Source organism: Chiroxiphia lanceolata, chromosome Z (assembly GCF_009829145.1).
Source record: "Chiroxiphia lanceolata isolate bChiLan1 chromosome Z, bChiLan1.pri, whole genome shotgun sequence".
Classification (NCBI taxonomy): domain Eukaryota; kingdom Metazoa; phylum Chordata; class Aves; order Passeriformes; family Pipridae; genus Chiroxiphia; species Chiroxiphia lanceolata.
In genome coordinates, this window is record NC_045671.1 from 64430805 (window position 1) to 64456350 (window position 25546).

Consider the following 25546-nt stretch of genomic DNA (forward strand, 5'->3'; position numbering starts at 1 on the left):
ACATAATTTTAAATTTCGCAGAATCTCAGAATATGATGAGTTGGAAGGGACCCATTGGGATCATTGAGTCCAGTTCCTGACCTTGCACAGGACCATCTCCAAAAGTCACATCATATACCTCAGAGCATCATCCAAATGCTTCTTGAAATCTGTCAGGCTGAGTTCTATGACTGCTTCCCTGGGGAACCTGTTCCACTGCCCAACCACCCTCTGGGTGAAGAATCTCTTTCTAATATCCAGCCTAAACCTCCCCTGATACAACTTCAGGTCATTACCTTGGATCCTGTCACTGGTCACCACAGAGAAGAGACCAGTGTCTGCCCCTCCTCTTCCCCTCACGAGGAAGTTATAGACTGTTATGAGGTTTCCCCTCAGTCTCCTCTTCTCCAGGGTGAACAGATCAAGTGACCTCAGCTGCTCCTCATACAACTTCCCCTCAAGGCCCTTCACCATCTTCATTGCCCTCCTTTGGGCACTCTCCAATAGCTTAATATATTTTTTATATTGTGAAATCAGAACTGCACACAATATCCAAGGTGAGGCCGCCCCAGGTCAGAGCAGAGCGGGACAATCCCCTCCCTTGACCGGCTGGTGATGCTTTGCCTGATGCTCCCCAGGACATGGTTGACCCTCCTGGCTGCCAGGGCACTGTTGATTCACGTTCAACTTGTAGTCAACCAGGACCCCCAGGTGCCTTTCAGTGGCACTGCTTTCCAGCCTCCCATTCCCCAGTCCATACAAACATCCAGGTTGCTCCATTCCAGGTGCAGAATCCGGCACCTTCCCTTGTTGAACTTCATGTGGTTGGTGATTCCCAGTCCTCCAAGTAATTTACAAAGATGTTGAAGAGCACAGAGCCTAAGACGGAGCCCTGTGGAACTCCACTGGTGACAGGTGTCCAGTCTGATGTCACCCCATTAACTATTACCCTCTATGCTTGACCCATGATCCAATTGCTGACCCACCACATGATGTGTTTATCCAGCTGTGGGCTGGACAATTTGACCAGAAGTATTCTGGGAGAGACAGTGTCGAAAGCTTTACTGAAGTCCAAAAAGATTACATCAACTGGCTTCCCTTGATCAGCTGTGTGGGTTACCTTGTCATAAAAGGAAATCAGGTTTGATAAACAGGGTTTTCCTCTCATGAAGCCCTGCTGGCTGTGACCAATGACTGCATTGTATTTCAGCTGTTTTTCCATATCTTCCAGAATAATCTTCTCCATAACTTTACCAGGCACCAAAGTGCGACTGACAGGCCTGTATTGTCCAGGGTCCTCCTTCTTGCCCTTCTTGCAAATTAGGACAATAATTGCCAGCTTTCAGCCAGCTGGGACCTCTCCGGTTTCCCAAGACCATTCAAAAATCATTGACAGAGGTTTTGCAATGACATCAGCCAGCTCTTTGAGGATTCTTGGATGAATTCCATCAGGACCCACAGATTTATAGGTACCCATCTGGAGCAGCAGATCCCACAACATTTCAGGGTCAACTGGGCGTTGATTTAATTTATCTAATTGTTTTGCAATGAGTTATGCTACATCCAACAGAAAAACATTTTTTTCCATCAATTCTTTTATTCCCTTATTCACATTTCAAGAGTCAGTGAGATCTCGTTCCTGATAGTGACCCTTTCCTTAATATTTCACTTCTTTCACCACGACAACTTGCCTGTGATAATGGTTTCTCATTCTTTCTTCTACTATTTGGGTTGCCCTCTTTTTCCACAAAGTTAAGCTCTCTTTGACTCTAAAACGTGAAGTAGAGATCTAGGTCTTTTCTTTAAAACCCTAAATCTATTAGAGAGTGCAAAGCTAACTCTTAAGAAAAGTTCTCATAAGATGTGTTTCTTTCAGATCATTAAAAGACAAGTTCTTATGTTATCAGAGTTATTTCATGTGATGCAATAATTTTCAGGTATTGTATGACCAGGGAGATTTCCAGGTTTCCAGTGCTGATCCACTATAATTTTCTACCATAACTAGGAGACACAAATCCTGCATCCTTACAATTTCCCAGCTTGTCTGCCACCACAGGGGGCAGGAAATACAGAAACTGATGCTGACTATTGTTGACAGTTTTCTTTAGTTCGCAAAGTTTATGGATGGGGTACCAAATGTCCTGTCAATGTGGTGGACTTTCATTTACTTCCCTCAGAGATAAAGTATGAACACCTCATTTGGATTACTTAAGTTTCTATGTCTCATTGATATTCCCTCTAGGTCATTTGGACACAATTTTAGTAGCATGCATTGCCAAGCAAATCATAAAATCATAGAATTATAGAATAATCAAGGTTGGAAAAGAAACCCAAGTTCATCAAATCCAACCATCAGCCCAGCACTGCCACTGTGACCCCTAAAGCACTAAACCACGTCATCCAGCTCCAGATCCAGATGGCTCTTAAACACCTCCAGGGATGGTGACTCCAACACCTCCCTGGGAAACTTATTCCAATGCCTGATCACCCTGACAGTGAAACTTTTTTTTCTAATGTCTAATCTGAATCTCCCCTGTAAAAGTGCCTTTCAAAGCCAAAGAGAGCTCAGGTTTCTTTCTATGATTCTGAGACAAAGAAAACCAAAGTTTTCTTTAATTTTAAAGTTATTTTAAAATTCAAAGAAAGGCATCATTTTTGCTTAGAAATAAAAATGCTCTCTTTCTCTCACCCCACTAGAAATGAATACTACATGGGAGGTAAGCTTTACTGTTGCTTTATGAGAAGTCACATATTATATAGGGAGTCTTTTTGTCTGTTGCATATAATCATGACATTGTCTGTTGAAAAAAGACAGAAATTGCTTCTGCAAACTTCAGATGAAAATTTGCCTTCTGCTAATTTGAGTGGGAGAGTGGTAACCTGTTGCCAGCACCTACCAATCTACTGAAAATTGCCTATTAATTTGTGTCCCATAGCATTTCACAGAATGAAATCGTTACTAGCGTAGGATGGAAATAAGGGGTATGAAAACATTTCTATTTTAGGAAGACTTAATTTCAAGCTAAAGAAAATGCAATTGATTTTCATTAATTACCACAGGTACCAAAAATCGGAGGGTTTGTTTTTTTTTTCTGTTAGTTCGCAGTTTTTTCCTATGTATGCAAAATTTTAATTTTGAATAGGGTAGTCTTTCTCAGTGTTTTAATAAATACACTCTCTGCTGCATTTAAAGGTTCAGATAGAGAAAAGAAAAGCTTTATGAGCCTTTCACCAAGTTTATGCTTCTGTATCTTATGCATGAACACGTTAGATGTTTAGTCCAGTAAGTTCTCTGATTTGTGAGTAATATTCAAAGTCAAACAGGGCATTGCAAGATTTGGGAAGAAAGACTATCCTGAAAGTTATGAGGAATCATCTTTGTGATAAAATTTCATATTTATTTCAGTTAAAGCTTTGAAGTGTCTTTGATGGCAGTATCTTCCTATGTCAGGCCTACTTTTCCTTTTTTTTTTTTCCTTGCAATTTTTACATGCTACTTCTAGAAATTTCTAAGTTAATTGTTTTTTTTTCCTCAATTCAGTTCAGAATCAGAAATGCATATCCTTCTTCAATCCATCACATAAAAGTCACCTTTACTTTTCCAAGGAATACTTTCACAGATTGTTCTGCGCTTCTGAAATTAATCTTGCCTATAAAAAACCTGGGAGGCAGGTTTAAAGAGATATAAACCAAGAGAAATGTCACATACTAAAATCCGGGGGTTTTGTCCTATAGACAGACTTTTCAAACCATATTTTCATTGCTCACTGTTCCTATTTTTTCCCTGTATGAAATATCACAGGATATGAAGAAGAAAAGGAAATAAAAGAAATAAAAACAAAAGTCAAGTTTTCGGTTATGTTGCAGCTGTTTGCAAAAGAATCCTTCTACATATCAAGGAGTTCACTAGTTCTGAGAAAATTTTAAAAAGCAACTCCAAATATGCAAGTTTCTAAGTTACTATTAAATTCAAAGCTTCAAATTAGTATCATATTTAAAAAGTCCAGAAATAAAATTACTCAACTCAAACTTGATATAATTTAATAGTGTCCTGAAAAAATTCTGATATTTGCTTTATTCCTCTTTGATAAGTGCATCAATCTATTATATCACCATTTTAAAGATATTAGGTCAAATCTTAATTATCTTTTTATTGCTTTTTTCTTTCTGTTTTACAGGAAAAAGTGAAACTATATCCATACTGAAAGGAATACTGGATAAATGCACAAGGAAATATGATTCTACTTTTGAATCATATGACATATAAATTTTTGTCACTTCTTTGTAATTGTGATCAATCTGTAATGCCGGCAAGTTGTTATTGCTCAATAGCTGTGATTAGATGGATTACTGATATAGTTTAACATCCCTATGCCATGGGATATGGGTCATTCACACTACATATATCATATTCCACAATATAGATATTATATTATATACCTTGGAAAGACACATTAGTCAAGGACATAACAGAAAGATAAAAGAAATATTTCTTCATTATAAATAAATGCAGAAAAAATATTATATTGACTTATTCTAAAGATATATATCTTTCAGATCTTGGAAGTCTAATCTTGATCTTCACCCCTTTTTTTCACCTCTTCACCCCAAAAAATGAAAAAAAAAATTAGAACATAAGACTTGAATTTTTAGAGTTAGCAAGCTGAAATTTTTTACAGACATGAAAAACAAGACTGACCTATCACAACCCACAATTTCCTTAAGCAATTATGTATCAACTGCAAGTAAATGCTACTGTTGACAGCACTTTTCAACTTCTCATTATTTTTAGATTAACCAGGCATCTTAATATAACAATTCCTAAGTAATGGACAAAACTACACATTTTTTTCAGCTATTCTTCAAGACATTCCATTATTCAGGGGAAATTAATATAACAGAGTTGTCAAGCACATCACAGTTTTGAGTCTGTAATTCTGATAAACTGGGAGAGTTCTGAAATTCAGGAGAACCAGAAACCTACATTCAAAACCAAACAAGTCCCTGCAGAATTACCATATAACCAGTATGCATACAACCAGATTTAAATAGAAAAAATTTGGGAAACCTTGCACTATGGTTTTCTTGGGCAAGAATGCCTTTAAAATTCTTCCTACAGATAAGGTAGATTTTACTCATTTTTGTAAGATCCTGATATAGTTTACTTCTGAAATTTTAGCCTGCTTTGAAGGACCACAAGTTCCTGGATTAGACTAAAGCTTGAAAACCTACTACTATTATAGTATTAGAAAGAGGAGCCAAAAATCAATACAAAAGTCAGTGAAATACAATGTTTCACATAGACAAACACAATACCATAGAATCATTTAGATCGGAAAATACCTCTAAGACAATCAAGTCCAATCATTAATCTGTGTTGCCAAGTCCACCACTAAAGTATCTCCCTAGGTGCCGCATCTATGCACCTTTCAAATACCTCTAGGGATGGTGATTTAAGTCCTTCCTTCATCACTGCTTGGCAACTTGCAATGCTTGGTAAATTTTGGTGAAGAAATTTTTCCTAATATCCCATTAAACCTGTCCTGGTGCAACTTGAGACCATTACCATTTGTCCTACCTCTTGGTACTTGGGAGAAGAGACCAACCCCCACCTTGCTTACAACCTCCTTTCAGGTAGTTGTGGAAAGTGATAAGATCTCCCCTGAGTCTCCTTTTCTCCAGGCTAAACAACCCCAGCAATTGCTATTGTTTGTTTCCATCTTGTTTTCTGTAGGTTTTGAGTTGCTTAGGAATAATCATCAAAATGAAGACCTTTTGAGGGCATTAATGCAGTGGCTGTTTTAGTTAACTCTAACAAAAACCCTTTACTACAGTAGCACATTGAAAAAAGATAATTGAAGCAACGATGTCCTATAATATAACTCTGCTGGCTACACGCATGAAGTTACACAAAGCAAAACCACCTATTAATATCTGTGAGAAAAAAACTAGTAGTTCCACTGGATGGAAGATCAGAATAAGGTCTGTGCAAAAATTAAACGTAGACTGCATGAAAGCAATAGAATGAATGATTGAAGAGAGATTTCTGGTCTTCCATGTTTCAATATCAGGACTTTGCTGACACAAAATAAGGAATCCTTAAATATTTATATGTTGAATGGCAATGTTTCTTAGTCATAATATTTCATACCACATGCTTAAATCAAATGTTTTCATAAATATATTTTTATAAAACATACATCTTATGTGTTGTATTATTTATGGAGTTATGTATCAAAGTGTAAATGACTAAAAATGTGAAGAAACAACAAACAGAAAATAAAAATGTGTGTGCATCTATGTCTCTCATGAGGTGTATTTTACTATGTCTCCATTCGTCTCTTTGAAGCAACGTTGATGTAATGTAATTAAAACTGCTGATGACAGTGAAGAACATTACTAAACTCTTCTAAAATTTTGTTGCAATATTCTGTAGTTTTTCATTTTCCAAACGAAAACATGCATATAATAAATATACTAACTGAATACTAACTATTTCACAATTGGAATTTAGACACAAGCTTGCATGAAAATAAGAAACTTGAACTAAGCTTTCCAGTTAAAGATGTCTTTTCAAAAAAGATGTTGCAATCATGGCCCATAGACATTTAAGAGCTAATATGAGAAAGCCTAATCCTCTTCTCACCTGTCTCTCATTGTTTTTCATAATAGAAGACAAAGAAGTGGACTGTCTCACAAGGTAGGTTTAAATAGTTCATAATTTAAATTACTAGCAAAAGCAATTAGTGTTACTATTAAACCTCATCAAGAAAACATCAAAAAGTGAGACCAGTTCTTTTATTTTACCTCATTTTACCTTTACTTCTCTGAGACATTAATCTGTTTGCCTTGGTGAAGTGATGCCCCTATCACTATTTTTTAATATATTTTTTAGTTATTGAATGGTGAGGTTCCTTAACTGGTTTCTGCTTCTACTCTAAGTCCTATGAAACTCAGACATCTGCACTCATTAGTTAAAAAACAATTTGCTTTCATCTTCATATTTTATCTTCACTCCCAAAAACCAGTGGACAGGTTGGACATACTTAACCACTTTACTGTCTTCTAATGGACTAAACCCCCTTTGGTGCCTGGATTGTTTACGAGGCTGAACACTGAACTTGGCTGCCTACCCTTCGCTGTATTAGCAAGATCTGGGGTTGCCTGAAACATCAGTAATGGAAGTGGACATTTAGAAAGAACATATAACTTTTTCAGAGTGACTGATAACAGTCAGAAGGCAATAAGCAAGGGAAAACAGGATGAAATAGATAGAATAGAAGTGCAGTCAGAACAGAAACTGACAGTTATCACCTGGCTGTTTCATACCACTATCATTTTGCATTGTCCTCTTTGTTACCATTTCAGCTGATACTTCCTGTCTTGATTGGTGTTTGTTCACTATATTAGGTTTGTACCAGTCTTACCATTTCATCAAAATCCAGACATCTGCAGGTGGAAAACCACTGATCACTTCAATTATTTTCCCTCTAAATTAATTAGAATTATTTTTTGCTGGTTTTGCTCAGTTTGCAAGTGTCTTTTTGCACCATTGTCTCATTTCTTTGTTCTCAATGGTGTTTGAAATTTTATCTCAGACAGGTAACATTATATAAATTCAATTGAATTAAATTAATCTTTTGTTGATGGTTCCTAAGGCCATTCACCCATTTCCAACAATAATTAAATGGAACCATTTACACAAAAATTATGCATGAAATAGAAAAGCTGAAATGAAAAGTAGTACACCGGAAAAAATAATCTACTTATTATATTTGCACATAAACCACAACCAACTCTAATACAAATGTGCAACTTCAGCAGGCCCAAATCTTGACAAAACCAAATTCCACAAAGGCAAGTCCTTCTTCACGCAGTGAATGAAGATGAGGATACCTGGCACTAACATAGAATAATAATGTAAACTCAAAGTCTTTGTTCATGTGTGCTTGGAATTAAAAGCTAATCTGTTTGCATTACTTCTCCAGGAAAAATTTTACCCTGTTCTGCAAAACACTGGATTTACACTTTTCAGAAAGACCCGAATTTCTTCTGTCCATAAAATTATACTGATCATGTATTATCTTTAGGCTCCTCACTCAGGAAATCAACAAAAAAGATCATCAAGTTTAAAGGTACCAGCCAACAAGCATGCAAACCCCACAGTTTTTATTCAGGCTTTCACTGAGTAGAAAGGCAGAAGGTATACTGAAATATACAATTTCAGAAATTCATCTGACTATGCAAATCTGATTACGGCTTAATTTACACATCATTCATTTATATTTGTCTATAAACCCAAAATAATTGTACTGTACTATAAATCTATTTGGTGGCCCACTGAGCATGCTGCTGTAGCAGAAACACCTGAACAGTTCTACATATTTACCATAAATTCCATCTGTTATGAACCAGTACAGGAATATGACAATGTTTAGACTAAAGTATGCTTCAAAATATGAAATATCACAGAAGTTTCAAAAGATGGGGAAATCACGGACATGCTGTTAGGTAGTTACTATTAGAAATAACTCATCTTAAATTTATGAAATACTCATGAAAGATATCTTATGAATCGTAACACTAATTTTTATTCATATTAATAAAATTTATCAGCAAAAGAAAAAACAAACAAACAAACAAAAAACACCAAAAAAGCCCCAACTCCCCAAAAAAATCCACCCAGAAAACCAAACCAAAACAAAAAAAAAAACCCCAAAACAAAACCAAAACAAAAAGCGAAAACCAAAAACCCCCAAAGAATTAATCCCAAGAATTAAACTCACATTTTCGTGGTAATTTTTTCTTCAGTAAGAATGGATATCATTATATGTAGTATTTTAAACAACAGTTGAAATTACTATGTTCCCCTTTGTTAAGAAAATTGAGACTTTTAACACTATGTATATTTTAATTAAACCTTTGAAAAATAGTTCTTATAATGAAATAGTAATAAAATGACTATATGTGAAGGCTGAATTCCCATATAGATGTTCACTGACAAAAATGATTCCTCAGAGTATTCATATACAGGGAGTCCTTAAAAAATTCTGAGGTTCAGAAATGCACATGATCCATCTGTCTTCAGTGATTATTTGGGTAAATGGAGTTTAATGGTTTGAGATTAGGGTACTTTATATCTATCAGAATTTAACACTAAATAAATATTGATCTCAAACTTTTGGTGAAGATGGACAAGCAAAAGCCCTCCTTCTTTTTTAAGGGCGGAACACAACCCAGACAAGGTAATATTCAAGGATTTTTACTTTTTTTTTCCCTTGGATAACTTCTGTCACTTCAGAGGCAGAAAAATTCACTATGAGGAAAACTACCAGGGTACCTTAAGCAGGGTCAGCTGAAAGAGGAGCTGAGGGGCAGTGTGTGTAAGACTGTAAGAGGCTGCCTCACATCCACCTTTACCTCTGCACTGTGCCCAGCTAAACACACCTAATTCAAGCCTGGAAAAAAAAAAAAGAGCCTCCCAAAGTCAGTGAAGTCTTTGAAAACCAACTTCAGCAGCTTTTCCATTAAAAAAGCCATAACAATGATTCTCCCCCAAATAAAGCCTGTTCACCCACATTCTTAATACTGGTGTTGTCTAAACATAGAAGAATCAAGTTAAAGAACTTTTGCTTGGTGAAAAATAAGTAGTCCATGAATATTCTCTGAAAATTAAGAGACAAATATATTTACAAGTAATTCAAATTAATTTGGTGCCAGTTCTAATGACTGTGTTTGCTCCTTTTTAAAAAATTTTAAATTTTTTAAAAAGAAAAAGATAAGTAAAAAATGTATATTCTTAGAAAACTACTCAGAATTTTTCAATGTATTCTATACTTTTCATATGCCCTAATTGTATCTTAATCCCAGGGGTTGTTTGCATTTAGAAAGAGAAATCTGTCAATTTAGAAATCTGTGTAATGCACCTTATGCCGTTATTGCTCAAGAGTGGCATCTTTCAACTTTTCCAGCTCAGGTTAACTGTGAATGGTTTCATGACAGCTCAAATCTACACACAATAAATGAGTGCACATATACTAGTGGAATTATATCTTTAGAGGTAATGCAGAAGAGTTTACGTGCTTTCAGAACTCGAGTCTCTCCTTATTTTTACTACATTTATGGTTACATAAATCATAGACATAAAATAGGAAAATTCTGTGTGAAATACATTTTAAGCTGGATATTTGCATTTTTAAGAAAAGGGGATTCTGGTGTTTGAATTTATTTCAGATTATTTTCATTTTCATAACTCAATACTGTAGATAACTGAAGCTCACTTTAGCTTGACTGTTTCCACTAGTTATAACATCAATGCCCTTCAGGTCATTCCCATTCTCATAGATTAAAACACCTGCAATTCCAAGTTATAATTTCTTCTCTGTTTAAAATAAAGAAAACAGTAGTACAGAAACACCCCCCCTGCCACCCCCATTTGGACTTGAAAGAACTAATTAGTTCAGGGGCAGAAAGGCTGCTCATAAAATCACAGCTTTAACTACAGATCCTCCACATTTAACAAGGGGGTCTTTTTTTTTTTTTTTCAATTTAAAACAATACCTCTGAAGAGTGAATTTCATCTTGGACTAGGAGGTGCTGGACCAGCTGAGATAGCCATACAAAAAAAGACTCCTAACCAGAAAAACAAACAAACAAACAAACAAACAAAAAACACAAACACTCCCTCCCCCCCCCAAAAAAGCAAACAAACAAACCAAACAAAAAAATGCTTGCAAATAGACTTTTTACTTCTGACCCAACTCAAATACTCATTTCCTACAGAAATGTCATTAGGGCAGAATGTGAAAACAGTATTACTCAAACACTAAAAAGTAGCACAAGAACAAAAACGAAGACAAAACACAAAAAAAGAAACTTTAAGAAACAACTTCACTAAAAAACATGGCCCTGCTTCTAAAAGAAATGCATCCATAAGGTTGTAACAAGAGAATAGGTAAAACATTGTCAGGAGGCTTTGCTTCCACACATAGCATTTTAAACACTGCTGCCTAGCTGCCTCTAGCAATTACTGAAGTTGCACTGCAGCCTATTATAATAAAGGAATGCAGTGGGTATAGTCTTGATAAGGCAAGTGGATTCATCTGGAACACATTATTCAGAGAGGAGAAGAAGAGAAACTGTAAATGAGAAGAGAACTTAAGGCCCTGAGGTTTATTATTAACATTAGTAGCAGCAAAAGAAAGTCAGGTTTTGAGGCAAGATTTTTTAACTCATGGTCTAATTTTAGTTGCTTGAATCCTCCGAGTGGCTCTGTTTGAAAAGTTAATTGTGATTTGTTCACCCTTCATAAAGCTTGAAAAATAAGCTGGCAAGAATGCCAAAGGAGAACTACACCTGTGATTATGGATAAATATCATACTCCATAGTCTATCACTTCAAATCATACATGGAGATGACAAAATATTTCTATATTTACTATGGTGACAAAATTCTGTAAGGTGCACTCTGAAAATGTAAAATCAGCACTTAGAGGTAGTAAAGGATTTTGTCAAAATATTTTTGCCAAATCTTGTAGTAAATTTCTACAGACATGGCAGACATTCTGCCTGGGCCTCAGTATTGGTTTTGCATAGTTTGGAAAGTGAAACTTAAAAAAAATAATTCCTGCAGTTTCAGAAGAGGTCACAGACTCAAGAGTTTATAGATATTACCCATAGAGGAACAAAAGATAAATGTGTCTAACTGCTGCCTTCTCATCTAAAATGATGTTATAGATAATGTTAATCAGAAAGTGATTGCTGAAATGGCTTGCTGATTAAAAAAAACTTTAAAATATTTTTACAAAAATATCACATTTTTCTTTGGGGAGGAGGAAGACAAAAGATGTAATCTCTTCTACCTGACTTAAACATCCTGTGTCAGTCTGTTATCTTCTGCCAATCTCTAGCAATTTTTAATCAGTTCTAGAATATCAGTTAAGCCAAACATCATGATAGTTCGTCCTAGATGCACAATAGAATATCTATACTTCCAGAAGGAATAACAGAATCAGGTAGTTTCCAAATACATATTTCTTAAAGATTCATAGTTGTTTCTTTTTTTCTTTCTCCAAACCCCCACCCTCCTTTTTTTTCATCTTCTCCAGCTTATACTAAAAAACATACTGGGCATGGATAGCCCAATACTTGCAAAATTATAAAACAAAATTTATGTCTGTCTCCAAGATGTCCCATTGCAGAAATTTGCACAATCTCATTGCTCAAGTCCAGAAATGAAGCAACTCTCTCTGGAGCTCTTATGCTCTACAATAAAACAACCTGACTTCAATTTAAGGAAAGAGCATGCTGAGGTGTACAAGAATTGAGCTAAGAATTTACCAAACTGAAATGCCTCCCTAAAACAAAGAAACAAACAATCAAACCCCCTCTTTTTCCTTGGTAACCCTATTCAACCTGTCGGATAATTTCCTGTTTTCTTAAGAAATTAATGGAAGTTAAACAGAAATGCAGAAGAGCTACTACAAAGCAGGTTTTGTGAAATCAAGTCCCCTGCCCCTCAACATCCTGAATTTCTATAAGCACACCTTTCAAAAAATATAAGCCATTTTTTGTCTACTGTAGCACAGGAAAAACTTCCTTAAATCTGAAGCCACAAAGGACTTTGTCAAAAGACTCACTGACTACTTATTTCTTAACTTTTCTCTTTCTGGAAGCTGGAGTATTATGGAAGGATTGCATTGCTTACACATCACACAGTCCAAGTGTTAATCACTATTAGCATTGTGACTCAGTCAGCTGTCTTAGGTTCCAGGGGAATTAAAATTCAATACAAAAGCAAAAAATAGAATGCAGAGAATATTAATATTGAGATTACACAGAGTTTCTTCAAATTTCAGCATTGTCTGAATATAACTGCAGTGCAATAAGAAGAAAAAAAAAAAAATCCCAAAACTCTGCAAAGCTATTGAACTTTTGCAGTCAAATGCTATTGCTTTGGCATGCCAAGATCCAGAGAAGCATTTAATTTTGATAGTTGCAGCAAATATTTAATATGTGACAATCCTTCAGCTTTTAGCAGCCATAAATGCATAGTTTTTAACAGAAATAAAACACATTCAGTAGAGTGTAGAGATAAGATACAAAGCTACATTTGTACTTCTTCAGAACTTGAGAATATATTGATTAAAATTTTAGACTCAATCATACTGCCTTACTGGTAATACATTGGAAATGGCAATGCAAACCACTATGAAAAACAAGACAGAAATATTTTAAAAAATCTTGCAAGTATATAATTCAAAGCAAGAGAAAGAAAACTAAAATGAACAACTCTCCCAGGGGTTCCTTTTTTTTTCTTTTTCTTTTCTTTTTCTATATAGTGATTTAATGAATTCTAATGAAATTACATGCTGGTGAAAAAGTCTCAAAGGATTTTGCCCATATACTTCAGATACAATTCTAACTTTGGATTTGAAATTCATAATAATGCATAATGAGAAGAGACTTCTTTTGTTTTATTTGATACTTTTCCCACAATCAGTGGGTAGAGAAGAAATGGACTCTGATCAGCTTCCTAAAGGCACATCCCTGCCCTAGAGAGCAGCTGGTCCTTTACAAAAGCAAAAATGCATGCATTCATGAATGTAGGTATGTTTGTATATGCTTTAGATGTCTCTAGTTTCATAAGGACTGATGTGTTATTTCCAATGAATATTCTGATTTTATTAATTTTATTTGTTTCCTCTCTGTGAAGTTTACTGCTGGAAAATTCTGCTGTATCTTGGTAGGCTGCAGATAAATTTTTAATCTGACAACAGCTGCATAGCCTTAAATGGATAAATTTACATAATGAAAAAACTGGAAGAGATAGGGGGAATATATTCTGTGAGTTTCACATTACTGAAAATGGCTGTTGTATGTCTTACTATCCATATTTATTGCCTCTTGTGACACATTAGCCATAATTATTACACATTATCAATCCAGTCCTGCATTAACTAAATTAATTATTTTACTTTTAGGTGAGGCAGACTTGTAATTTTGCTTATGATATGGTCCCTTAGAAAGGAAAGAGATTCCGGTAAGAGACTGCACTAGAGTAAGGGAAAAAAAAGTTATGTGAATAGAAAAATGAACTTGGAATGTTCTGGAATGTCCCTTAGGCATGAAAAGAAACAACAGGAATAATGCTTGATGTCTTTGACCAAGACCCACAGACATAGAGAGGGAAGATTAGGGGATAAGAAAAAGTGAAACAAGAAAACAGAGAAGAACTGACAGTTTGAAGTTTTAATACAGTTAATTGTGAATGCTTAAAACTGGCATAGAGATGGAACATCTCCCCACTGAAGAAAGGCTGAAAGATTTGAAGTTGTTTAGCTAGGAGAAGAGAAGACTTCAGGAAGATTTAGTAACTGCCACTGCCTTTTAATATTTAAAGGAGGTTTGTAAGAAAGACTGGGACTAACCTTTTAGGGTGATCTCTTGGGATAGGACAAAGGGTAATGGTTTTAAATAAATCATTGTATGATTCTATAAGGGACTTCAGGAATTTGACATTTACTGAGAACAGCTCTCACATGGATCGGCATCTTCTCAGGCTGCCCTTGTAGTGGACAGAGTTTACTAAACCAAGCAGAATGATCTAAGTGATGTAAGTCCTATGCCCAAACAGATGTGGGGGTACCTGTGAATATATTCATATGTGGGCTCTCTACCTTTAACAAGATGGTTCTCTCTCCTCATGATTCACTCTTGTTTCCATTTGTGAAACAGCTCTAGAACTTCAGTGATTTTCATGCTGGTTTTTCATATGGATTCCCTGCACGTCTCTTGCTCTTGATTTGAGGTTAGTTTTCCCTTAAGCCCTGCAGTAATATGCCAAGGGGCCCATTCAGTACAAACAAAGCACTCTAGGCTTTTTTTAGGTGGGTGGGGCAAGGACGAGGAAAAAAATACTTGTGCTTAGAAGCTTTTCCAGGGATGTTAGGATATTTTTTATTATAACAGAAAAAGTACCTGCTAATCCTTGTAGCTTACAAAACAAACAAAAAGAACCTCACAGAAATTCTCCATGAAGCCAATACTGAATTTAGCACTTAAGAGTTCTTCATCCAAGCCACCCCTCTTCTCTGTCCTGCTGCATATATTGTCACTTTTTTCCATTTTGTTCTTTGACTACGTTTATCTTGGGAAAACAACTTTTTCATGCAATACTGTTGGAAAACATTGGTTTGTGAAATAACACTTTGGCCAGTAATAGTGAGATTAATTGTTTGTCACACAGATTGTAAAATATTCCTTTTTTTCCTACAAACACATTATAATGTGAGAAGAGGTTTACATCTCCTCCACAAAGAATAAATCAGATCTAGCATGAGACAGCACAACTAAAGTTACTTTAGTTAAAATGTTTTAAAGTTACTTTAATTAAATGTTTTAACATATAGGACTCCTGAATAACAATCTTAACATACTGATATATTAACACATTGCATTACGAAAACTCATTCTTGTCACCAACTGCCTTCAATATTGCCATCTTGACATCCAGAGAAATAATTTATGCCTCAGTGCTGAAAATAAAACTTTTTTCAGTTAAAACAAAAAAAGATCAACATGGCAAACAGTTTTGGTGTTATAGCTTCATTTTCCTTTTTACCATTTCTACATTTTGTTTTATTTTCCCGCAGGAATGGCTGCTGGAGGCATAGATTTTGATTAATAACATAACTCAGCTAAGCTTTGTCTTTAAAAAGAATTAACTGCATTGGTAAGATATAACAAAGCATATATCAACAAGAATATTTTACAAGGCCAATTACAAAGAGGGTCATAATTGAGCAGTGTTTTTCTGGATTTCCTCTATAATGGGAGAAGTTTGTTGGGAAAGTTGCTTTCACATATATTTATGAACTGATAAGCCTACCCCTGTTAAAGAACATTCAACCATCCTTAAACTCAGTTCACTGACCATATGGCATATACCTGACACATCAAATGTAAAAATACTTTGCAATATAAAGGTACCTAGGATTTTTTCTAAAAAATTATTTCTTCTAGAGTGCGTGAGGCACTGTTTCACAATTAAATAAAATCTATATGGGCTGGTCTATTCTTAAATTATTTACTATTATTATTTAAAAGTCATTAAAGTATATGGAAATTATGGAGATGTGTTCAATACCAGTAACTATAAAGTAAAAATTAAGTAGTAATAAGCCAGAACTCACAGAAGAGGGACATTCACGTTATGTCCGGACATAAGACTGTGGACCTAAAATTACTGCTGCACAGGTCAAGATATGCTTCCTTTCCCAGCATTGAATAGTTAGTTCTTGAAGTGAATCTTATTTTATTATAAAACATACTCTTAGCAATGGAGATAAAATAATAGATGGCAAAAAGGTTTTGCAATATCACATAATAGAAAGTTTCCTGTTTAGAAGAACAGCCTCACTAAAAGTAAAGAGCACTGTTAAACCAGGGACACTCCATTCCCTCAATGGGACTTTCTTTTCTGCATGCATCACATGGAAATGCTCATCAGAACTTAATTAGAGGTTTAGAACTTCTCCAAACCAGCTGAAGACTGGATACAGTTCAAGAACATGATGAAGTATAAGAACAATCTAAGGTTTAAACCCAAACCTGCAAAATGGAAAGAAATTCTTAAAAGTAAGAAGGGAAGAGAATCATACATCATGATTCATACATCATGATGTCATGCATCATTTCTTATGACATCAGGGAAGGGAATGCTGACATTGCTTTTTTGGTGAGTTACAGCTTCAGCACAAGTTGGACAGGGGTCATGGATCTGGATACATTTTTTAAGGAGAGAGGAATGGATAAATACTGCTATGTAACTTAAGCAGAATTTTTCATTTGCTTGTTTCTAAGGTGTTTTAAGATGTTTATGGTAGGACTAATGCATAGGTAAATGTCTGTGAATTTGGAGAAGTAACCACATACTAAAGATACATTACACACTGTTTAACATCAGAGTTTTCTCTCTCCCTTCCTTATCACCTTTTTAATATTTTGATAGTCATCTTCATTCTCTTTCCAGCTGTATTCTGTTTCACTTCCTCTTGCTACAACCCCTGCCCTACTTTCTGAGCTCCTGTGCTCTCCCTGTCTTTCATTACCCTTCCACCCACCCACCCCTACTGTTTTTGAAGCATCCAAAAAACATCTTTTCATCCCTCTACTAAATTAGCAGATCAAAGAGCAGTCTGTCCCCCACTGATTTTATAACACTTTCACTGCCAGAGATGTCTCACAGACAACTAGTGAAAACTGATATGAAGAAACAAACCTGAAATAACAAAGAATCTAAAAAATCAGGGGATTCCTCAGCTCTACTCTTAAAGCACCTGAAAAAACAAGAAAAGCCCTAGAAAGTTGCATTAAAATAAGGGAACAGAGAACTGCTATCCTGAAGTGGTTTAGTTTATCTGATCAAATTGAACCTGATGAAACATACTAACTGAGAAACTGGACACACCAAGAAGTATCTTCTGAAAGTTAATATGAAGAAGCATAACAACCTAAAAGAAGTGTGTGGTAGCTGCTATATTGAAATAAAACAGTGACATGAATATGACATGTATCTTTATTCCAGAGTTAGATCAAACACCACTCAGTTTACCAATATGAGAATAAAGGGAGATCTTGAACATGGAGGTAGGTATATGATTTTAGTCTGATTTTGAAGAGATATTCATATAGTTAGTACAGATATAGTCAAGTGGACTCACCCAGTTCTTTTCAGCTAAGGGATGTGAAATGATAGCTCCAGTAACATTTACTCTTCCTGAGTCCTATTTGTACTTCATCTCAACTAATGACAGGGTACAATTCTAGAATACCCAAAAGAATCACAGTAACATTTGGTTTTGGGAAATATCTTCACACTAAATAGAACCTTTTCCCAGCCAGAACAACACAAGGGAGGCAAGGTATAAACAAAAACCAACTCAGGACAGCACTTTCTCAGATAGGTTCCTTCCCTTCGTAAAAGATATTTATAAAACTGTGCCTATACCTGGGGACAGACACCTAACTTTACTACTTCTATATTCTCAGAGTAGAATGTAGAATTAACAGACAAGATTTCATCTTGATGATACTGCTTGCTAAAGTAATGTCACACAAATTTTTTGTATATCAAAAGACCATAAATATATTAAGAAGAAAACTTCTGATTTCTCCTAGTAATGTTTAATGTTAGAGTATGTCTGAAATATTGCTCACAAAACTGATAGTAATTTTTTACACTAAAAAATAAATAATATGCTATACTTAATTATAGTATGCAGTATACTGATGCAGTTTCCCCAAACCATCTTTTCTTTCCCATTCCAACTAACATGCTTAAAAACATATTGATAGCAAAAAAGCTGATGACTATAAATAACTGTTACACCTGCAAATGAATTCCTTATTAAATGAAGGTGTTCTAGAAATGCTGAAAGCTCAGGAAAAAAGTTAACACTTATTAATACAGGTAAGAAGAGAAAACAGTGACAGAAATTAAATGGCCTTTTGAAGTAGCTAAAAAAAAAGGGCTTAAAGAGTCAGTATTAATACTTTCTACCCATTCCATGATTTATTGGTGGCACTGCTTTTAAGATTAGTGCTTTTTCAGTAATGAACCACTTTTGCAGTGTGGGATAGTTTTTCAATCAAATTACTCTACGTTTCCTTTAAACATGAATTGGCCAGATTAATCTCTGATGCAATTTCTTTGACTTCTAGTAAACTATGCCAAGGATGAATTACTGCCTTGATCATTGTACCTATGGCATTAAGACAGTACTCTACTATTCTGCTCTTGGAAAATTAAGAAATTACACCCATAAAGTCTTCCTTGGTTTCCTTTAGGTAAAACAACAAACAAGTACAGTTGTAAACTAAACTAACCCTACTACTAACTTTTAAAGTTGCATATTAGTTACTATAAGCTGTCTTTGGAAAAGATGACAGTAAGAACCAGACTAAAACAGAAATAAGAGGGAATCTTAGATGTTTGCAGTTCAGTTTTTAGCTCAACTTCAGACTTCCCACAGGATTTTAGCCAGTACATAAACAGATTTTCAAAATCTGTATACAAAGTTTGTTTACGGTTCTGCAAAATCTTGATACCTAAGAGTGTGTGGTTTTCTCAAAGCTGAACTACTTTTCCTCAGAGTTTAAGTCTCTTGATAATTTCCCCAAACTAAATCTACTGACATTTCATGTAAGTTTCATCAAAATTTCATAACTAATTCCTTGAAGTGGTTAGTGAAATTAAGACAAACAGTTGATAAGACTTTGCTCCTACTTCTTGGGGATAACATTAACCATAGAATCACAAATCTACAGAATGATTTTGAAAGGAAGCACACTTTGGAGGTCATCTAGTCCAACCTTCCTCTCAAAAAATAGATCTCTAAGGTCTTCTTAAATCAAACCGCTCAGGATCATGTCCAATTTATTCTTTAACACCTCCAAGGACAGATATCTCATAAGTTCTCTGAGAAATCTGCTTCAGTATCTAATCACCCTCATAGATAAAAACCAGACAACCAAGAAACCAACTACGAAAAATCTTATATCTGATGGGAATCAAAGCAGAAACCTAGCTAGAGGAAGATTGTTTTACTATTATTGTTATTCAGCAATGCATTCATTTCATCTAACTGTAGAAGATACAAAGTTTTCAGAAGATTAAAACAATTTAAAATATTCAATTTTTTTCAAAATAATTTTAAAAGGTACATTCTAGACATACCCTAAAGTGAGGCATGCAGGTAAGTTTACAAAAATTATCTATTCTACATAAAAGAATTACAGGTTTTTTCTCCTTTAAAGATACCCTCTAGATGTATTTTCACTTTCTGGAAGGTAGAAAGTTTCAAGGATAACTGAACAGCTCGCAATTCAAACACATTGAAGGAAAAACACTCTACTCCTGTGCTACCCAAAACATGACTAGGAGGTGGTGATGTTAAGATAGGAAAATCCCAAGTTCTGGGAAAAGTCTAAACTTGGATCAAAAAGCACTCTTGGACCTGCAGAAACAAAGCAAGACAAATGCACCCAATTAAAAGTAGCTCTTGCAGGAACCCATAGTAGATCATCCTCCATTATGTGCATTTATGTGCAATTTTGAGAATAAGCAACTTCGTCATAAATGCATAAGGAGACAAATCGCAAATACCACTATGTAGTCCTGGTGAGATTTTGGGGATCCAGCAAAATAAAAAAAATTAATCACAGTCAGCCAAAAATGAAAGTGACACTGACTGCATTTATAGGACAGGAGGTGGTTTTGAGTCAACAGTGTTACAATATTAATGGACTTACGATTCAGTTTGGAGAGCTGAAACAGTCCAAGTAAGTTGACATAACAGGAAAGGAAATATTCTTCATAAGTGATAAAGCAATGTTCCTTGTGTTCCTCTATTAAAATTTTTTACATCTCTGCCACCTCCCAGTGATCACAAGAAAGTCAATGACCTTCATTTTTTGAGGAAGTGTCTTGGTTCCAGCCAGGACAAAGTTAATTTTTGCAGGCACCAGAAGGGCAGAAGAGGCACGGTCAGGACTCTGGGGTTATTTGATGCCACCTCACACCACGTGCACAGGGTAAGGGGCAGCAGGGCGAGGGTCCTTTCCCAGGATGTGGGGGTGTGGTCAGGTATGATGATAACAAGGACATAACAAGTGCTATAACAAGGACATGATAACAAGGACAATGAGCATCATTTGAGATGTGCATTTGGTGTTGCTCTCCTGCCCTTACCTACCTCTGGGTATTTATGAACCCAGTCTGTGGGGGTAAGAGGGGAGGATGATTTTCCCCAGTTTTCACCCCCTTTCTTTCTTTCAGCTTTGTTACAAGAGCTTTCAAGAACTTTGAATTTTCTTTTTTATTATCACATAATATGCTTTCAAAGTAGGGCAATAGTGAGGTATTACTGATTGAATTGTCAGAAGTGATAGTAAAACTCAGAAAACTGTTATGTTACCTTTAAATAACGGATATATATCATCCCTTTATCATAGATTGATAGATAGATAGGTAGATAGATAGAAAAATACATACATAGGTATATAAGTGACTACACTTACACACATATATGAAGTTGGAGATCAGATAAAACCAGTATTGACAGAAATCTACAACTCTTTATTAAGTATCTCTTTGCTGATAAATTTAATATACAAATCCATTCTTAGGCCACAAGGTCTTACACTGTGTCAGATCCCTGATACTGGGGGGAAGAGGGGTTTATATTTTCAGCTTATAAGCTTGAAAACATTATTCTATTAAATGTTGCAATTATTTTTTAATTTCTAAAACTATCTTACCACTTCCTGTCACCCTGTTAGCCAAAGATTGTATGTAATGCTGATGTGTTAATAGGGTTGGTTCCACTTTGCACAGATAGACACTGATGTCTCTAAACATTTCAAACTACTTTTTCTCTCAAAAGAGATAGCACTGCTTTGATTGCACTGACTTTCTCCTAGGGAGGAAAAAATTTTTGCAGATAGGTCTTTTATAAAAGGACAACTCATCGGAAGCAAACATTTGTTAGAATAAGACTAGACTAAGTAATTGCTTTAAAATTACAATTTGAGCCCCTAGAACAATTGTGTTTGTTGTGCATTTTTTGTTTGGTTTGGGGATTTTTGTTTGTTGGTTGGGTTTTTTTGGGATCTTTTTTGTTGTTTTGGTTTTGGGGTTTTTGTTTGTTTGTTGTTGGTTGGTGGGGTTTTTTTGCTTTTTTTTTTTTTTTAAATAATTAATTTGCCTGGTTTTCAGCCAGGACAGAATTACTTTTTTCACAGTAGCTGGGAGGGGATGGAGCCTGGGGTTGTGTCGTTGTGTCTAGGCTGTTATTCTGTACCATCTCACTGCTGCAGGGTGGCAGTAAGGGCTTCTGAGAAGAAGGTGGACATGGCTTGTGGTCAGAGCGCAGAGGGTCCATCCACCGTTGCTTTTCATTCCTAGGCTTGGTGAGCATTTTTGCATGTAAATCACCCTCTTTTGTACACTTTTGTTATTAATATTCTTGGTGTTACAGTTTTTCTTATCTCGTTACTTCTTCCAATAATTGTTATTATCTCAACGCATAATCTTTGACTTTTGTCTTCCACCTGAGGGATGGTGGGAGGAATGGCTGTGGTTAAGAGTGCCATTCCTAAACCATGACACTGGTAAAATAAACAAAGCAGAAAAATAACATTTTAAAGACAGACCCCTCAGTTCATAATTTTTTTTTTAAATTGTAAAATCTAGTCCTTACAAGACTGGGCAAAATATATGAACATTGTATACATACTTAAAGGATCATAAAATAATTTCATGTGCTAACTACTTTGGCTGAGGACTGAATCATGGAATTCATGACAAAGCTACATCTCACAAGATTACTGAGATATTGAGCACTTGTGTCTTGTTAACACAGAAGACAAAGTTTAAGACATTAACATAGAAATATTACATCAAGAATAAACCAACAGCAACTGAGATCTTGCTATAAACATAAATGAGAAAACTAATGGGAAAATCATCCCCAGTAGAAATAAACCCAAAACTTACCAGGTTGGGACTGCTCATTTTTCACACTTGTGGTGAAAGTCCTCCACTACTTCCCTCATCCAGACTGTTTATCTTCATATCAATCTGATAAGAAAATAAAAAACACAACCATCAGCAAATAAAATAATATAAAATTGAATAAAACTATTCACAAAGTAAATAGTTCAAAAAAAGAAGATATACCCTGGAAGCAGGGTTATGTTATGGATACACAAGAAATAGTAGTTCAGTTTTTATGACCTCTATGCCAGGCTTTCAGTGTGTACTTTTCACTAAAAATAAAACAAAAACTCCTTCTGCCTTCCCCTTTCACACCCTGTCCTAAAGACTGCCAGGATTTCCAAAAAAGTATATTCTTACTAAAAGCACGTGCCTTATACTCTTGTCTAAAAGTTTTACTAACAAAAATACAATGTACAGCGAAGCCACAGAAATGAGATAGTCAAACCACAGGAGAAAAAATATAAGGAAAAAAAAAGAATCATCGATTGCCAATATTCAGAGCAAACGTGTGAGTTCTATGCTTTGGTTAAACTCTAATATAGAAACCATGACTGTTTACACAGAAGGAGAGATGTTTCTTCAAATACATTTTACTTGACAATTATGACAGTAGCTTATGCTATTTCACAGAATCATAGAATAGTTTGGGGTGGGGGGAAGGGAGAAGTTGGAAGGGACCTTTGAAGGTCATCTAGTCCAATCCCTCTTCAAAGTGGAGTGACATCTTCAACCAGATCAGGCTGCCCAGAATCCTGTCAAACCTCACCATGAATGTTTCCAGAGATGGGGCATCTACTATCTCTCTGGGAAACCTGCTCCAGTGTTTTACCACCCTCATTGTACAACAATTCTTTCTTATATCTAATTTAGAGTGACCCTCCTTTGGTTTCAAGCAATTACTTCTTGTTCTATCACTACATGGCCCTGTAAAAACTCCCTCTTCAGCATAAGCGGCCTCTTTTAGTTATTGAAAGGTGCTCTAAAGTCACCCAACATCCTTGTCTTCTCCAGGCTTAACAATTCCAACTGTCTCAGCCTGTCTTCATAGGAGAGGTGCTCCAGCCCTTGGATATGACCCTCCTCTGCATTCACTTCAACAGGTCCAAGTCCTTCTTATGATGGGGTCCTCAAAGCTGGATGCAATACTCAATGTGGGTTCAAACTTAGACTGTGGAAGGACATCTTCCTTTTTGGTATAGTTTATGACTGTATGAAAATAGATCTGATATTTTCCTGCCAAGTTTGACTTATTGTTACATTGCTGGTCTACTACTGCGGCATGTAGTTCAGTAGTGTCTTATTTCAGTAACTTTGTAACTCTGTCAACATTACTTATTCTATATTATTTAGTTTTATTTATTTTTCTACATTCTCTTTCACAAACATTGGCATTTGAGGCATTTTCTCAAGATCTGTTCCCTCTAAAGAAAAATTTCAGCATAGAAACCTCTCTCAGTTCTTTCGCTATAACCAGATAACCAAAGATACAACATAACTGGCATGATACTTTCCTAGTGGCCTAACAGATACAGTACTAGAAGGAATTTCCTCCAGTCCTCACATCTGGGTAATCATGTTACATGGTCTATATATATAGTCATGTCTCCAGACAAATGGGAGTAATGGAAACACTGTTCCAGATTCACGTTTTTATTAGATATCTCTTTTAAAGTTTACATGTGTCTGAGGCCAATTAATACTCATTTGCTCCTGATTATACTTAGTATAATTCTTGTAAAGTATAATTCTTGCAAATAGAAAAAGATCCAAATCTTTTCCTAATATGTGACTGGAATTTAGCAGACTAAACGAAGAGATCAGAATGATCAGAAAGTAATGAAATAAAAGCAAAAAAGCCCAAACCCCTCAGAGCCCAGAATGGCAGCAGTCAAGAGACAGCGGTAGTAGAGACTGTGAGCCCTTAAAAAGGTCTGTAATCAGTCGTTCCAGCAATATGTGTTATGGTATAGTTCAGAATTTATTCATGATGTAAACAAGAGTTTTTAGCATCTTCGGTGAATGAGAATATATACTGGCACTATAAGAATTTTTTCTTTCTTTTCTTTTCTTTATGAAGATAAAGAAAAAAACCACACAAAACCAAACAAAAACCCAGCAGCAGAGATCCTCAATACCAAACCATATTTCAGATTTTTCCATAAAGATGTAAAGACATGATGGGTTAAGAAATAAGATAACTGCTTATGACTTTTAAAAGTTTATTAAATGTACAGGTGACATTCAGCTCAGATCTTTAAACTGTCAGTCCTGGAATCAAGGAGTATTTATCGAGAGGTTGCTCACTTTATACAAGAATCCTCACTTTCCCTTAACAATATTGGAAACAAACTACTGCTGAGCTTAACATCTGGTCTGAACAAATAAAGAAATTCTCAGGGTGAAAAAATCACATTTTTGCTAAGTTGTCTTCCCAGCTGAGAAATCAGAAATATCTTACCGTAGAGCAATGTGAAAAAAATTACTGAGGACATGATAAGCATTTGAATCAGGAGCCATAATTATAATTTTTGAGGTTTTTATTTGTTATGCTATCATTTTATTTTTTTTTTATCTTATCACAACTAGGAATGTTCAGTGGTAATATGTTATCTTACTCACTAAACAGCACCTTTTCAAAGGAACTATTTATAAACAAACATAATTTCTCAGTGTAATCAAAGAACATTGAGGCTTGATTTTAATTGTGTGACACAGAAAAAAATTGAGATGGCACCTGCAGAAAGAGCAGCTCCCAGCAGTAAATCTCCTATTAAGCTATTAACCAGTTAACACACTGCATGTATCTGCAGTCTGACATCCCCATCACTACCACACTATAAGTGTCAAAATTCATATGTCAAAATGCATGCATTAAATGGAGCGCTCTTCCACATGACAGAAAAGATCCCACTCATTACATTAAAATAAAATGACATATTTTCTAAAAGGATGCTGTGCACACATATACATTTCAGCTGCAAGGATAAGATGCTGACTCTGCCCACAA

General features: G+C 35.4%; 1 protein-coding gene and 1 long non-coding RNA gene across 2 annotated transcripts in view; both read right to left on the bottom strand.

Annotated features, from left to right (window-relative positions):
- Positions 1 to 25546, bottom strand: part of LOC116781168 — an 844439-nt gene that overhangs the window by 810436 nt on the left and 8457 nt on the right. The window contains exon 2 of the long non-coding RNA XR_004354792.1: positions 17256 to 17259. This is a non-coding gene — a long non-coding RNA (uncharacterized LOC116781168). The remainder of the gene's footprint in view (positions 1 to 17255; positions 17260 to 25546) is intronic.
- LINGO2 (leucine rich repeat and Ig domain containing 2) overlaps positions 1 to 25546 on the bottom strand; it is a 481605-nt gene that overhangs the window by 198362 nt on the left and 257697 nt on the right. Inside the window, exon 3 of the mRNA XM_032676784.1 lies at positions 22537 to 22620. The gene's annotated coding sequence lies outside the window, so the exon portion shown is untranslated. The remainder of the gene's footprint in view (positions 1 to 22536; positions 22621 to 25546) is intronic.